Source organism: Oenanthe melanoleuca, unplaced genomic scaffold (genome assembly GCF_029582105.1).
Source record: "Oenanthe melanoleuca isolate GR-GAL-2019-014 unplaced genomic scaffold, OMel1.0 S013, whole genome shotgun sequence".
NCBI classification, from domain to species: Eukaryota; Metazoa; Chordata; class Aves; order Passeriformes; family Muscicapidae; genus Oenanthe; species Oenanthe melanoleuca.
Window position 1 is genome coordinate 55290 of NW_026612662.1, and position 16374 is coordinate 71663.

General features: G+C 54.7%; 1 long non-coding RNA gene across 1 annotated transcript; it reads right to left on the reverse strand.

Moving 5' to 3' along the window:
* Positions 1 to 1953: 1953 nt before the first annotated feature.
* On the reverse strand, positions 1954 to 3243 carry LOC130266313 (uncharacterized). The gene is made up of 3 exons (XR_008842819.1): positions 3001 to 3243; positions 2772 to 2907; positions 1954 to 2169 (listed from the first exon to the last, which is right to left on the reverse strand). It is a non-coding gene; the product is annotated as an uncharacterized LOC130266313 (long non-coding RNA).
* Between the last annotated feature and the right edge of the window lie 13131 nt (positions 3244 to 16374).

Genomic DNA, 16374 nt, shown 5'->3' on the forward strand with positions numbered 1-16374 from the left:
CTACAACTGGAAAAGCCCTCTAAGTTTGAGCATCCCAAGCTGCTTTAAGGGGGACTGGGATCTGAAAGGTGTCCTTCAGCAAATGTTACCTGGAGAAAATTCTGAAGGACTGCGAGCACATTGCAAGACATTTGATCTATAAGTTAATTTAACAGTAAAATACTACTTTATTTCCCTTCACACATTAAAGTGATTTATCCCTTTTGGAAAAGCTGAGGAGGGCTGCCAGCCTGAGACCCCAGAGCTGCTGCCAAGGTGGGGGCACCCAGCACAGCCCTTTGCCTTTCCAACCCCTCCACTGGAATCCCCTTCTACAGACTTCTTGGTCACCTTGACACCAGCAGCCACAAATCACAGTGCCAGTTCTGTGTGAAATCACAGGTAACACAGCTGGAAATGACTGACAGTGTGTCAGCTCTTGGCCCTCTCTACCCTCAGAGCGTGCAGCGACACCAACAAATCTCAGTCTAAGTTTCTTCTCAGAGTCTTACAGGGACTTCACATCAAAAATGCTGTTCCAGGGCTACAAGGGTCTGGCATGAACCACTCCACCTGGAACTGCAGCTCAGGATTCTCTGCCTGATCCCAAGTGCACATGGATAACAAATTCATTCTTTTTGAAGAGTATTTTCAAAAGTCTCAACACCTTCAAAAGTTTCAGAACTTTGAGTCTTCCCACCACTACAGTTCTCTGTCAGAAACCAGGCTCTCAGGCCTTTGAGGATTCCCTCTCCTGCCTTTCCAAGGGCCCCACTATTTCCCTGAAGTTGGGACCTCCTGCCACATAGAGAACTCTCAGAGCCAGACATTCCCAATGCTGATGGCATCACAAGGGTTACTCCAGCTGGGATTTGGGCACTCCTGTCAATACATCACAGAGTGAAATAACTCTTGTCCAGGTGAGGGTATTTTTCATGCCCTTTCCAACCAAAACTCTACTAATAATTGCCATTCTGAGTTACACTTTGCCATTCTCCTTGCACAGCCTCTCCCTGCACACTGCAGGGGCCATTTGCCAGGCTCACTGTGACTTCCCATCCATCCCATCCCAGCGAGCCCCTCTCCCCTCTCCTGCCCTGCTGCTTCCTGCTGAACTAAGGAGTTCTCCTCCCTAACTCCCTGTGCGTGTCACTGATGCAGATGGTGAATACCTACCATGTGCTGCTGGATGTGGACAGACTTTGAGGGGAACCCACTGATGGTATCCATGCCCCTTGTGCGTGAATCACTGCCAGCTGCCCAGAAAATGGCTGCAGAAGGGCTGTTTTCCCTCCTGATCCCGTCCAACACGTGGCTGGTAGGTGCCTGGGAGCTGCCAGGAAGGCAGCAGTGTGTGTGTGCTGCAGGGAGCAGTGTGCCCATGGGGTGAGGTGACAGGGCAGCTGGGGCACACAGAGCCGGGGAAGGGCTCAGGGGCACCCCACAGAGCCGGGGAAGGGCTCAGGGGCGTGCCAGAATTGTTTTCCCAGGGGCCTTCAGCCCTCTGCTGTGAGACAGTTGGGCTGTACTAAAATGGCATTGCCATACGAGGTAGAGGTGCCACTCTTTGTGGAGTTGTGAGGTGCACTGTCCCACCCATGTTGTGTTTGTTTCTACAGGGGTATCAGAGCACTTATTAAAGGGAAATGGGGCACACTGAGTAATTCAAGATAAACACACTAGTAGCATTGTCACAGGAACTTCACCCTGTGCCTTGGATTTTGCCTATTTATGTATCCTTAACACAGCAGGACTAAATCAAATTGATAAACGCAGATCTTTGTAGCCTGCAGTGCTCAAGGCTTCCCTCCCCTATTCCTGCTCCTCCTGCACCCCTCACCACGCTTCCTAACTAGTGAAATTAAGTTCTGGTGAAAGTTTTGGAAAAAGAAGTGTAGAAACAAGTGCTTACTTGTTACCAGCTCTATTATGAGCTTTCCCCAGCTAGGAGCTGCACAGAAGTGAGACTGGGGCAATGACATCAGGGAACAGCTGTAGAGTTAAAGGCAGAAAGAAAAGACTTACCAGCAAAGGGCAGGAAAGGGGAAAGGTTTCAGAAAAGATTTCTGTGGTCTAATTAATGATCATTTCTGATTCTCCTGTGAGAAGAACACAAACTCACAGCCAGTCAGGCCTCACAGTCCCCTGTAGTGAGAGCTCAGCACACATCCACAGAGGCAAGTCCAGCACCTGAAAGAAAAAAAAAAAAAAAAAAAAAGAAGAAAAGGTGACAGGGCAGCACAAAGATTGTTCTCTGTGCAGCGCCCAGACTCGGGGCCCACTGTCAGCTTTCTAGTTCCCGTGAATTATCCCACAGCCCCCAATTCCCTGCTCAGTTCCTGCTGCCATACCCTCACAGTGCCTCACGGAGGGTGGATATTCCCGTGCAGAGCTGCCCCTTGAACGCCAGCTGTGCCAGGAACGGGCAGAGCGTCCAAGGAAGCTCAGCAGCATCGGGACAGGGACAGGCATCTGTTCCAAAGAATTGGCTATTTAAAGCCCTCATCCCCCAGCCCCACCCATGTCCCTGGGGGGCAGCTGACAGAGCTGCCCGGAGTCCAGCTGATTTAGCCCCCCTGAGCCGGGGCTCCAGGTGATATTTTCAAGCAGGAGAAGGCAGGGCCAGGGGCACTCCCGTCCCGTGCCAAGGCAGCTCCCCGTGCCCACGGGAGGACATCTCTCCCTGCAGCAGCTCAGCTCCTTTCAGGGCCTCAGCAGTGGCCTCTGCAAGTTCTTTTCCCTCAGCAAAGGGTGCACATCCCTGCCTCCAGCACACCTCCAGTGGGACCCACCTGGGAAAGCTTTCCATCCCTTCTGCACTTCCAGCTGGCTCCCTGGAAACTCCCACCTTCGTCCAAACAAAACTTCATCCCACCTGAACCTTTGATTTGAAGGCATCTCTGCAGGCTGTCGGTTGGCATTTAATAGCTGTGAGGCAAGATTGCCTTGGCTTTAGTGCTGCTGCTGCTGAACGAAGGCCTCAGGCAGGAAGGGAAGGGAATTGGGGTGGACAGGACATACCTGGCAGCTGCCTGGGAGCTCTGGGAGGCTGGAACCAGGAATTGCTGTCTGAGCCCCTCTGCACGCAGCCAGTGCCACCATCACCAGGACACGCCAGCTGCTCCTTGGGCTGCTTTTGGGCTGTCAGTGGCCTGTATCCAGGCTGAAGCGTCTCCAGGAGCCTGCTCAGAGCAGCCCCTGGCCCGGGAGCCACGGGCAGCCCTTGAGCCGTGTCCGTGCCAGCGCCGGCCGGGCACCCAGCGCCCATCCCGGGCCGTGTGCTTGGCACGGGCAGCACACTGCAGGCACAGCCCTTGCCCCGAAGGCCCAAGGACAAGAGGTGCTGGATGCCTTTCGGGGACTCCTGGCCTCCTCCTGCCCCCCGTTCCCCGCAGCTGGGACACACAGAAACAACAAGGAGCATTGCTGGCAGTGAGTGGGAGGCACTGAGGCCTCTGTGCAGCTCTGGGCCACAAAACCAGCCCCAGCTTCAGCAGCTGCTTCATTTGGGCAACACTCACCTGCAGGAAATGCCACCTGCCACTCTCCAGAGGAACTCAGGTCACGCAGCAAGGGAAGCCTCAGAACCTGTCCTGCTCACTTCTCCCTACAAAGAGACATGGCAAGAGCAAATGTACAGCTGCTGGGTAAATCCTGGAAAGGGCAGGAAAATCAGGGGATGGGAAGATGCGGTGCTGTCATGCCAGCTGCCAGCCAGTTCTACCCTACAGGCCGTGGCAGGGGCTGGTGTGTAAAGCAGCTTTAGCAGAATAGAACGAGCTGCAGTTTCCTTGCTGGAGCCAAGGATTCCCATCCTTGGGAGTTTCATACCTGAGATGCAGAGGGCTCAGTCAGTCGGAGCACAGCCCAGGTAGTACCAAGGTTGTGAGTTCAATTCTCCCACGGGCCGTGTCCTCGAGAGTCCGTGTCCTCGAGAGTCGGATTTCAGGAACCCTCTCAATCCCAGTATATCCTGTGACCTGGAAGCAAAGAGGAAAAGCCGCAGCCGAGTTTTAATAAAAGAGGTTTTGCCATTGCAGAGCTTTTTGGAGTTTGCAAAGCAAGGGAGAGGGGGAGCATGCCAGCCGGCAGGTGATGGAGAAGCAGCCCGAGCAGAACCGTGCCCGGCGAGCGCCCCAGCCCCGCTCGTTCCGCAGGGGTGCGCGGGCAGCAGCCCCGGGGCTGTGCGCGCACGGGAACGGGGAGCCGGGCGCTGCTCCGCGCTCAGGGCTGCGGGGCCTCCGCGGGACGGGGGCACCGGGAGCGCCGGGATTTGGGGCTCCAGGGCTGGCACGGCGGCCCCCGCGCCCGGCCGGGTCCAGCCGCTCGGGCTCTCCGGCCTTTATTATGCGGCAGAGCCCCGAACCACGCGGGGCGGGGGAAAGAGGAAAAGCGGGCACGGAGGATGGGAATGGGGGGCAGACGAGGCGGTCGGGGTGGGTGACCAAGGACCGAGGGCGGGGGGTGCCGGGGTGTGCGGGGCAGCGGGGACAGGGGAAGGGGCGCTGGGGGGGGGGAATGGGAGAGTGGAGGAAGGAGGGGAGGAGGAATTGGGGGGGGGGGGGGGGGGGGGGGGAAACGGGAGCAGGGAGAGGGAACAGGGACAGGCGTGGTGGGAAGGGAATGGGAGGGTGGAGGAAGGAGGGGAGGATTGAATGAGGGGAACGGGAGCAGGGAGAGGGAACGGGGGGCCCAGGGTTGGGGGGAAGGAAGGGTAGAAGCAGGAGCAGGAGGAGAAAGGAATAGAACAGGGTAGGGTAGGGTGTGTATAGGTATGGGGGGCGGATGGGGGGAACCCCGCCGGGGGCAGAGGGAGGGAACAGCGAGAAACAGCCAGGGGAGAAGGGACGGAGAGCAGGGACACAGGGATGAGAGGGACAGGGAGGACTCGGGCTGCGGAGGGAAGCGGGACGGGGAGGGAAAGGCCGGGGGACCCAGGAGGGGACCCAGGAGAGGGGAGCGGGGTAGGGACAGGAGAGGGAGAATGGGGGGGACAGGTTGGGGGGAGAAAGAAAAGAAAAGGAACACGGGGAGGAGGGAGGAAAGGTAGAGAGAGAAACAGGAGGAGAGGCCGAAAGGGGAGGGAAAGAGTCGGTTTGAGGAGGAGAGAGAAAGGCGGGAAAGGGAGAAAAAGAAGGGGAACACGAGGAGGAGGGGGAGAGGGTTTGAGAGGAGGGAAAGCAGAAATCCAACCTGTCCCTGTGCGCGGAGCTCCAACGCAGCCACCGTCCGAAGCAAGCTCAGCCTGAGCAAATGGCGGCCGAGCCAATTACCTAGAGTTCAATCACCTCGGCCACGCCCCGCGCAGCCGCACCGAGACCCCGCGCACCTGTGCCGGGCCCGGCCCCGCCCCTGGATCACCTCACGGCCCGGCACCTGGATCCCCGCCCGGTACCGCCCCCGGTACCGCCGTGGGTACCGCCCCCGGTACCGCCGTCGCTGCCGCCGTCGGTGCCGCCCTTGGTACCGCCCCTGGTTCCGCCCTTGGTACCGCCCCCGGGACCGCCTTCGGTACCGCCCCCGGCAGTACAGGACCCCGGCAGAGAAAGGCGTCTGCCCGCAGCCGCCTGTCTGCGCCTGCCCGTTTCCCGCGCGCCCGCGGCGCCGCTGAGCCCACAGCCCGTGTCCGCACTCTCGGAAACGCGGCAGAAAATCGCGCCGCGGGGATCGGTGTCGGCGTCGCGGGCAGGCAGCCCACAAAACAGACTGGGGTCCTTGATTTTCCCGCCCTTTCTGCCGCCATATGTAGAAGGTCAGGCGAGTGCCGGCCGAGCCGCCATCTTGAGAGTGGCAAGACGTCACTTCCGCCCTTCTCGGCCGCCATCTCTAGTACTGGCAGAGGCCACTTCCGGCCCGGCTGCCATCTTTGTTGTGGTACCCGGAACTGCCGCCATATATAGAAGGTCAAACGAGTGCCGGCCAAACCGCCATCTTGAGAGTGGCAAGACGTCACTTCCGCCCTTCTCGGCCGCCATCTCTAGTACTGGCAGAGGCCACTTCCGCAGCGTGGCGGCAGTCCTACAGGGCAGCGTCCCGGCGCAGCACCGCGCTGTGCCCACAGGACGGCAGCGCTGCCAGGGCGCCGGAGCGGCGGCGGCTGCAGTACCGCGCTGTGCCCACAAGGCGGCAGCGCTGCCAGGGGCCGGCTCGGGGCTGGCAGCAGTACCGCGCTGTGCCCACAAGGCGGCAGCACTACCATTGCCGCCTCGGGGCTGGCTGCAGTACCGCGCTGTGCCCACAAGGCGGCAGCACTGCCAGGGGCCGGCTCGGGGCTGGCTGCAGTACCGCGCTGTGTCCACAAGGCGGCAGCACTGCCATTGCCGGCTCTGGGCTGGCTGCAGTACCGCGCTGTGCCCACAAGGCGGCAGCACTGCGCCGAGCTCAGCCCGGGGCTGCGGCGCTTTGGGGACAGAGAGAGAAGCGAAGGCAAAAAGCAACGAGTCCCATCCCTTCAAAAAATCCTCCGAAAAGAATGCCCCCAAAACACCCCGACCAAAACTAAAAGCAAATAATAAAAAAACCCCTTTAAATAAAAATCTATTAATATTTAATTTATATTCACATTCACAATCTATACACATTTTATATTTTCAATTAAGGTTGCATTATAACATATACACAATATTATTTTTATTATTTATTGTACACATAATATTTATATTGTTAAAATTCATTTCTATTTTATGCATATATCTTTATATATTATATATGTGTATGTTTCTAATTTTATTTAAAAGCCCCACCTTTACCCAAATACAAACAAAAAACCCCTTTATTTTAAACTATATTTAAATGTTTCTATTTATATTTTTCATTTTTATGTCTGCAATCAATGTATCTATATTATAAATATATTATACCAGAAGTATATATTATTTATATCCTACATTTATATTGATCTATATAGTTATGTATTTACTTCCATATATTCATGTATGCACAAATACTTCTACTTTTATGTCTTTATAAACTTATTGTATATTTGTGTATTTATTTTGCTTGTATTAATTATAAAAAAACCTGCCTTTACCAAATAAAACAAAAAAGACCATTTATTTTAAACTATATTATTTGCGTATTTCTAATCTCATATATATAATTTATATTCATACACTATATATTTGCATTATTTATATATTTAATATAAAGTTGTTACTTCTATTTGTATATATTTTATATTTATATAAATATATTTTTATTTTTCTATTATTTTTATTTTATATTTAGATTATCTATTAAAAAACCCTTCTCTAACCAAATAAAACATTTATTTAAGCTGTAGTTAGGTATTTTTTATATTTATATTTTCCTGCCTTCTACACCCAGCCCTCCCTGTGAATGTTCTGGCACTCTTGGGTCCCTCTGGGGGACGGCACCCGGCACCACCCCCCCATTCCCCACTCCCCTGCCCCTTCACCGCAGCGTGGCTCCCTCTCCTCGGGACCTTGGGGTGCCCCAAAGGACACGGGAGCCCCCGAGTCTCCACCCCCTGTCCCCCTCAGCCTTTTTTCCTCACCCCCAAAGAAGGCACACAACAACTACAACTGCCTCGGGCAGGAGCACGGCACTTTATTCGAACCCTTCCCACGGTCCATCCCCCCAAAAAGGGACTCTGCTCACGCAAGGAAGTGGGGGACAGCCCCCAGAAGGGCTGAAGTTCCTTCTCAGCCCCGCAGACACAGGCAACAAGGGGCAGAAGAGGGAGCGCCGGCAGAGAGGACACAGCAAGAAAACTAAGATCAAGGCGCAGGATGAAATGGAAAAAAAACCAAAAAACACCTGGGATGGTGAATGGGCCGCACACAGAGAGGGATTAAAAAAGAACAGGGACAGCAAATGGGACACACCCATGGGAACCACCGGCACGGGGAGCTCCACAGAGCCACACAGAGTAAAACAGGAACACGAGCGAGGCACGGAGAAGGACGCAGAATGAAACACGGTGCCAAACACGCAGCAATGACTGAGGGATACAAAGAGGGAAACAAGAACCCGCAGAGGAATCGACCGCGGCACGTGCCAGGGCGGGCAAACGCGGCCAAGGAGCAGCACAGGGACGGAGACAGAGAGGCACGGCCAGCAGGACAGAGGCTCACCAAGAGAGGGGACGGTCAGGGAGGAGCACTGGGCAGCAGGTGCACACAGGTACAGGCAAAGGGACAGTGACAGGGACAAAGAAACACAGTCACGGTGCAGGACAGAGGGACAAGGAGAGGAAGAAGGAGAAATAAAGATGCAGGCAGCAAGTGAGACAGAGGCAAAAAGTAGGACAGAACAGGGAGAGGGATTGAGTAAGAGATATTACATAAATATTGAGTATTCATTTCAAAAAAGAAAAAGAAGAACAAGAGAGAGTGAAGCAGTGAAAGGGAATGGGATGGGGAGCACACAGGCCAAGAAAGGAACACAAAAGACACAGCGGACAGAGAGGAGAGAAGGGGTGGAAAATTGAATATAAAGCAGGAAGAGGAACAGCAGCAGACCCAGGAGTATTTATTACAGAGTGTGGCTGGTGAATGTGTCAGGAAAGCACCAGCTCCAACAGAACGGGGCACGGGCACGGCTCGGCCTGGGACTCATCGATTCACATCTGTCTCATAAAGGCCGTGATAAAACATGAGGTGAAAGCTGAATGGATGATGTGCTGCAGCTTGGGTCCTGCTCAGCCCTCATCCCAGCCCGTGCTGCCAGTGAACACACTGATGCTCTTCTCAGCTTGTTTTTATATATCCAAATTCCTTCTTCAAGTTTCTTCAAGCTAGGGAAAAGATAGGTGGGAAAAAAAAAAAAACCCAACACACACACACACAAAAAAAAAAAAAAAAAAAAAAAAAAAAAACAAAAAAACAAAAAACCACAGAACAAAACAAAAAACCTAACAAAACACAAATAACAATCCAAAACAGATCCACAGCACCTTCAGCACCTTTTTGCATAACAAACTTGTACAATTATAACTTTTAAATTCTCTTCTTTGTATCTGAAGTTCCCCATACTCCCTAAAGCAGAGTAACAAACCAGGCATCAGTAAAGAAGGTGTCTGGGTTAAAAGACACTGGGCCTCCTGCCAACAAAACTATTTAGTGTTCACCTCTGCTACATCCAGCTGTAGCTAATTGCATAGTTATGGTAATAGTGCCACAGGAATTTGGAAGGAATTATGCTACTCAGAGCTAATACAAAAGATGCACTCTAAAAATGAGTGCAACAGGAAAATGGAATGCTATTAAAATGATAAAATACTTGAACCTCGGGGGGGGGGGAAAAAAAATCTCAGTATCAAAGCTCTTTGTATTTTGCATGCACATTTCCATCTAAGAAAAGCATTTGCTGGTTACAATAGGCTTCTTCATAGCCTAATAGCAAACATGAAGTTTGCCTAACTCCATTTGAATCAGGGATATAAAAGCAGATCAAGCAAGTGACAAATGAGAGAGCTATTCCTAGACTGCAGCAGACACCAATAATGAATTATGAGCAGGCTCCAGCCTCAGCCTGGCATGGCTGGATTTTTCCTTGGACCTACCTCAATTAAACGAGTTTGGAGCTTTTGATGCCTGCAAGTTGGTGTTCTCCTCACTGGGGCAATTGGAAATAATTTCAGTATCATTAGAAAATTTTAGAAAAATCCAGCTAAAAGTTTCACCTCTGTCCCCTCTAAGTTATCCCAGTTTTCCCCAGCTAGGAGCTGCACAGAAGTGAGACCGGGGCAATGACATCAGGGAACAGCTGTAGAGTTAAAGGCAGAAAGAAAAGACTTACCAGCAAAGGGCAGGAAAGGGGAAAGGTTTCAGAAAAGATTTCTGTGGTCTAATTAATGATCATTTCTGATTCTCCTGTGAGAAGAACACAAACTCACAGCCAGTCAGGCCTCACAGTCCCCTGCAGTGAGAGCTCAGCGCACATCCACAGAGGCAAGTCCAGCACCTGAAAGAAAAAAAAAAAAAAAAAAAAAAAAAAAAAGAACGAGAAGAAAATGGTGACAGGGCAGCACAAAGATTGTTCTCTGTGCAGCGCCCAGACTCAGGGCCCACTGTCAGCTTTCTAGTTCCCGTGAATTATCCCACAGCCCCCAATTCCCTGCTCAGTTCCTGCTGCCATACCCTCACAGTGCCTCACGGAGGGTGGATATTCCCGTGCAGAGCTGCCCCTTGAACGCCAGCTGTGCCAGGAACGGGCAGAGCGTCCAAGGAAGCTCAGCAGCATCGGGACAGGGACAGGCATCTGTTCCAAAGAATTGGCTATTTAAAGCCCTCATCCCCCAGCCCCACCCATGTCCCTGGGGGGCAGCTGACAGAGCTGCCCGGAGTCCAGCTGATTTAGCCCCCCTGAGCCGGGGCTCCAGGTGATATTTTCAAGCAGGAGAAGGCAGGGCCAGGGGCACTCCCGTCCCGTGCCAAGGCAGCTCCCCGTGCCCACGGGAGGACATCTCTCCCTGCAGCAGCTCAGCTCCTTTCAGGGCCTCAGCAGTGGCCTCTGCAAGTTCTTTTCCTTCAGCAAAGGGTGCACATCCCTGCCTCCAGCACACCTCCAGTGGGACCCACCTGGGAAAGCTTTCCATCCCTTCTGCACTTCCAGCTGGCTCCCTGGAAACTCCCACCTTCGTCCAAACAAAACTTCATCCCACCTGAACCTTTGATTTGAAGGCATCTCTGCAGGCTGTCGGTTGGCATTTAATAGCTGTGAGGCAAGATTGCCTTGGCTTTAGTGCTGCTGCTGCTGAACGAGGCCTCAGGCAGGAAGGGAAGGGAAGGGAAGGCAATTGGGGTGGACAGGACATACCTGGCAGCTGCCTGGGAGCTCTGGGAGGCTGGAACCAGGAATTGCTGTCTGAGCCCCTCTGCACGCAGCCAGTGCCACCATCACCAGGACACGCCAGCTGCTCCTTGGGCTGCTTTTGGGCTGTCAGTGGCCTGTATCCAGGCTGCAGCGTCTCCAGGAGCCTGCTCAGAGCAGCCCCTGGCCCGGGAGCCATGGGCAGCCCTTGAGCCGTGTCCGTGCCAGCGCCGGCTGGGTACCCAGCGCCCATCCCGGGCCGTGCGCTCGGCACGGGCAGGACGCTGCAGGCACAGCCCCTGCCCCGAGGGCCCATGGACAAGAGGTGCCGGACGCCTTTCGGGGACTCCTGGCCTCCTCCTGCCCCTCGCAGCTGGGACACACAGAAACACCAAGGAGTATTGCTGGCAGTGAGTGGGAGGCACTGAGGCCTCTGTGCAGCTTGCTGGAGCCAAGGATTCCCATCCTTGGGAGTTTCATACCTGTGATGCAGAGGGCTCAGTCAGTCGGAGCACAGTCCAGGTAGTGCCAAGGTTGTAAGTTCAATTCTCCCACGGGCCGTGTCCTCGAGAGTCGGATTTTAGGAACCCTCTCAATCCCAGTATATCCTGTGTCCTGGAAGCAAAGAGGAAAAGCCGCAGCCGAATTTTAATAAAAGAGGCTTTGCCATTGCAGAGCTTCTTGGAGTTGCAAAGCAAGGGAGAGGGGGAGCATCCCATCTGGCAGGTGAATGAGAAACAGCCCGAGCAGAACCGTGCCCGGCCCCGCCGAGCGGCTCGTCCCGCGCCCCAGCCCCGCTCGTTCCGCAGGGGTGCGCGGGCAGCAGCCCCGGGGCTGTGCGCGCACGGGAACGGGGAGCCGGGCGCTGCTCCGCGCTCAGGGCTACGGGGCCTCTGCGGGACGGGGGCACCGGGAGCGCCGGGATTTGGGGCTCCCAGGGCTGGCACGGCGCTCCCCGCGCCCCGGCCGGCTCCAGCCGCGATGCAGCGTCTGCACGGGGAGATCCCGCCGCCGTTCTTCCGGGCGCGGTTACCGGCAGAGCCCCGGCTCCCCGCGGCCACAGCGGGACCGTGTCCAGAGTGCCGCGGCCGCCGGAACGGAATGGGAGCGGCAGCGCCGGGCTCAGCCCCAGCGCCCGTCCGGGGCGGCTGCTGCTGCTGCCTGCGGCGATCCCGATCCCGGCCCCGCTACCCGCACCCTGCCTGCCCGGGGAGAGGCGGCACCGCCTGGAACCCCCAGCCAATACCGCCAAAACCTAGACCCGACCCTGGTCCTACCTGAGCGCCCCAGGATTCGCGCAGAACCGGGAGCTGTCCCTGGCACAGCGCTCCGACGAGGATCCCGCCGCATCCCAGCACGAGTGTTCCCGAATGGAACGGGCCGGCAGCGGATCGGCCGCATAGAAATAGGCCCCGGCCCGCGCAGCCGCACTGGGGCCCCGCGCACCTGAGTCGGGCCCGGCCCCGCCCCTCAATCCCCGCCCGGCCCCGCCCGCTCCCTCCCCGGCGCCTCGTCCTGCCCGGGCTGGGGCGGGGCCATCGCTCGCGGCCCGCCCCCTCTCCCGGGGCCGAAGCGGGGCTGCTCCCTGTTCCGGGTCCCCTCGGAGCCGGCACTGCCCAGCATTCCTCACCGGGGCTGGGGGTTCCAGCACAGCCCCCAGGGCATCCCGCTGCTTCCTCAAGCCCCCTTCAGCGGGATCAGTTTTTGGAGAGAGATACCCAAACCCAGCAGAGCTGGCTTTAACGGATCCGGGGGAATATCCCCTCTCCCCATCTCACCCAATTGCCGCTGCCAAAAGCCAGCCTGAGGATCAGCTCCCTGTCCCCTCAATCTCTGCAAGGAATCGGATTTCTCAACCCGGCAGGGCAGCAATGCTGTTCTCCTCGCCGGAGATCCGGATTGCAGCGGCGTCCCCGCCGGCGCTGCCCGGATGGAGCGGGGAGCGGGGGGTGTGTGTGAATAGAGGGGAGGGTGACGCCGAGTTCGGGCTGCGAGAGCGGCCGCGGCTGCGAGCGTGGGAAGGGCGGCAGTGCTGCCGCCTTGTGGGCAGAGCGCGGTACTGCAGCCACCCCCGAGCCGGCGCTCTGGCAGTGCTCGGCAGCGGCTGCAGTACCGCGCTGTGCCCACAAGGCGGCGTTAGCGGCGGGTGCGCAGCCAGGGCTGGGGCGCGGGGCAGGGGCGGGGCTGGGGCGCGGGGCAGGGGCGGGGCTGGGGGAGCGTCCCAGGGGGACGGACACGGGAGGGACAGGGTCAGCGCTGGGGATGGCCTCAGGGTCCCTCGGGAAGGACGGGTCAGCGCTGGGGATGGCCTCAGGGTCCCTCGGGAGGGACGGGATCAGCGCTGGGGATGGCCTCAGGGTCCCTCGGGAAGGACAGGATCAGCGCTGGGGATGGCCCTCAGGGTCCCTCGGGAGGGACGGGATCAGCGCTGGGGATGGCCTCAGGGTCCCTCCGGAGGCGCTCGGGCACAGGAGATGCCGTGATGTGCAGGTGACACCCTGGGGCCCCCACGTGTCGAGGGACCGGGGCTGGGGTTGTGACGGGCTGGGCTTGGGTGAGTGACAGGCGTGGTGGTGCACCGAGAAATTGGCTAGTTAGCTAAATATTGAATTAACTGCCCAACTAACTAATAACTACTTTCATTAGTACTCCAGAGTAGGCATGTAATGTTCAATCAAGGTAATTATTAGTCACTGCCATCTGGAGTATTAATGAGGGGCCCTACCTGGCATATATGAAAAAGGAGAAAAAATATGTATGTCTGGTGCAGCAGTAGAAAATTTCAGGCTCCTGAGGTGTAAATAATTTTATTTAAATAATAACATAAGGTTTTTTGGTGTTTTGTTTTTTTTTTTTTTACTTGCAAGGAGCCTGAAAATTTGTATTGCTGTTTTTTAAATTGTACAGCTAGAAAGGAAAAGAAAGTTAGAAAAAGGTTAGAGAGAAAAAAAAAAGAAAGAGTGAAAAAGAAAAAAACCAGAGTTAGAGACTACTAGAAACAGGGAAAGAGAAATAGAGTCAGACAGAAATAGAGAGAAAAAGAAATCCAGAGAAAAAGAAAAGAAATAGAGAGAAAAAGAAATAGAGTTAATGCTACAGCAAATATGAAAAAGAAAGACAGGAGCCAAGGGGAAGACGTGGGGTATCTTGACTAGGGGCGACTTAACTTTATTGAATGAATGTTTTTATTCACAGCAAAAGACAGCAAGGTGTACAAAGGCAAGTACAGGTACCAATTTAATTACAGATACACTCCATGGACACGCTGCTAAAGGTGAATTTACACACAGAGCCTTTTTTTCCCCACTTTGAATCCACATGGGCCCACCTCTCTCCTCCCAAGTGCAAACAGCTCTTTATGGTCCAGAGATCCTCAAATAAATAGAACAATGTGCCAGCCCAGTGAAACGCTACTGCCAGGAATGACCCAGGTAAGGCAAACAGGGGCACTTCCCCTTAGGCATCCCCAAACCCTGAGCAAGCAGGGAGGCTGCCCAGAGCCTGCTGTGACATCCCCAGCTTCCTCTGCCTTAGATGTGGGCAGAGAGCTCCTGCTTCCCAGGCTGCCCACCCCTGAGCCCAGGAGCAGGCAGGGGCTGCTGCTCCTTCAGCTGTGCCCCAGTCAGGCATTTCCTGCAGGATCCCACAGCTCTACTTACTGGGCCTGTGATGATGGCTGGGTTCTGCAGCCTGGGCTCTTCCCACTGGGTCATTTTCTTATCTGCAAAGAACAAAAGAAATGATCCCACGGCTTCTCTGCTACCACACCGTGAATTTCTCTTGGTTTTTCTCTCCCTAGCACTGCTCAGCTCTGTCAGGGTTAGCAAAGGCTTGTGTCTCCCCACCCTCCCCAGCCCCAACACACTGTTAAGCTGAAAACATCCACTCAAAAACACAGAAGCACCCCAGAACCCAGGGAATCTGCACTGCTTTGATGGCAACGTCTGCAGGAGTGAGTGACACGTTCATTGGAACGTGGGCTGGGATTGGAGACACGGCCTGGTGGGTAAAGGAACCCAAAGTTTTTGGCAATGACACCCCAAGTTACTGTTTGGAAATTCTGCACAGACAGCTGAGGTATCACACTTCTAAATCTGGAGGGAGTAACATTTTTCCTAGACTCTGATTTAATGAGAAGGTGAAGGGGGCAGAACTGTCCTGCTTTGGTGCAAGAGAATCACCCAGCAAGGGGCAGTGGAGATGCTGGCAGTGGCACAGCACAGCCCACTTCTTTCCATCTACAGCTCTGAGGAGCACCAGGAGGATGACAGGAAAGCTTCTACAGGACCATGCTGGGACTGCCCTTCCCTGCCTCCAGACAGCTGCTCCTCCCAGGATCCTGAACGCGGGATCACAACAAAACAATGGGGCTGCAACCAGAAGACAACGCTCCAGACCCACCCGGGTGCCACCTGCAATGGCAAGGTGCTGGTCACCCTGGGCTGCCACCCTCTGCTGCTACGGACACTCCTCTGGGTCAGGAGCTGGGCAGACTGCATTTTCCTTGTTCCTACAACTGGAAAAGCCCTCTAAGTTTGAGCATCCCAAGCTGCTTTAAGGGGGACTGGGATCTGAAAGGTGTCCTTCAGCAAATGTTACCTGGAGAAAATTCTGAAGGACTGCGAGCACATTGCAAGACATTTGATCTATAAGTTAATTTAACAGTAAAATACTACTTTATTTCCCTTCACACATTAAAGTGATTTATCCCTTTTGGAAAAGCTGAGGAGGGCTGCCAGCCTGAGACCCCAGAGCTGCTGCCAAGGTGGGGCACCCAGCACAGCCCTTTGCCTTTCCAACCCCTCCACTGGAATCCCCTTCTACAGACTTCTTGGTCACCTTGACACCAGCAGCCACAAATCACAGTGCCAGTTCTGTGTGAAATCACAGGTAACACAGCTGGAAATGACTGACAGTGTGTCAGCTCTTGGCCCTCTCTACCCTCAGAGCGTGCAGCGACACCAACAAATCTCAGTCTAAGTTTCTTCTCAGAGTCTTACAGGGACTTCACATCAAAAATGCTGTTCCAGGGCTACAAGGGTCTGGCATGAACCACTCCACCTGGAACTGCAGCTCAGGATTCTCTGCCTGATCCCAAGTGCACGTGGATAACAAATTCATTCCTTTTGAAGAGTATTTTCAAAAGTCTCAACACCTTCAAAAGTTTCAGAACTTTGAGTCTTCCCATCACTACAGTTCTCTGTCAGAAACCAGGCTCTCAGGCCTTTGAGGATTCCCTCTCCTGCCTTTCCAAGGGCCCCACTATTTCCCTGAAGTTGGGACCCCCTGCCACATAGAGAACTCACAGAGCCAGACATTCCCAATGCTGATGGCATCACAAGGGTTACTCCAGCTGGGATTTGGGCACTCCTGTCAATACATCACAGAGTGAAATAACTCTTGTCCAGGTGAGGGTATTTTTCATGCCCTTTCCAACCAAAACTCTACTAATAATTGCCATTCTGAGTTACACTTTGCCATTCTCCTTGCACAGCCTCTCCCTGCACACTGCAGGGGCCATTTGCCAGGCTCACTGTGACTTCCCATCCCATCCCATCCCAGTGAGCCCCCTCTCCCCTCTCCTGCCCTGCTGCTTCCTGCTGAACTAAGGAGTTCTCC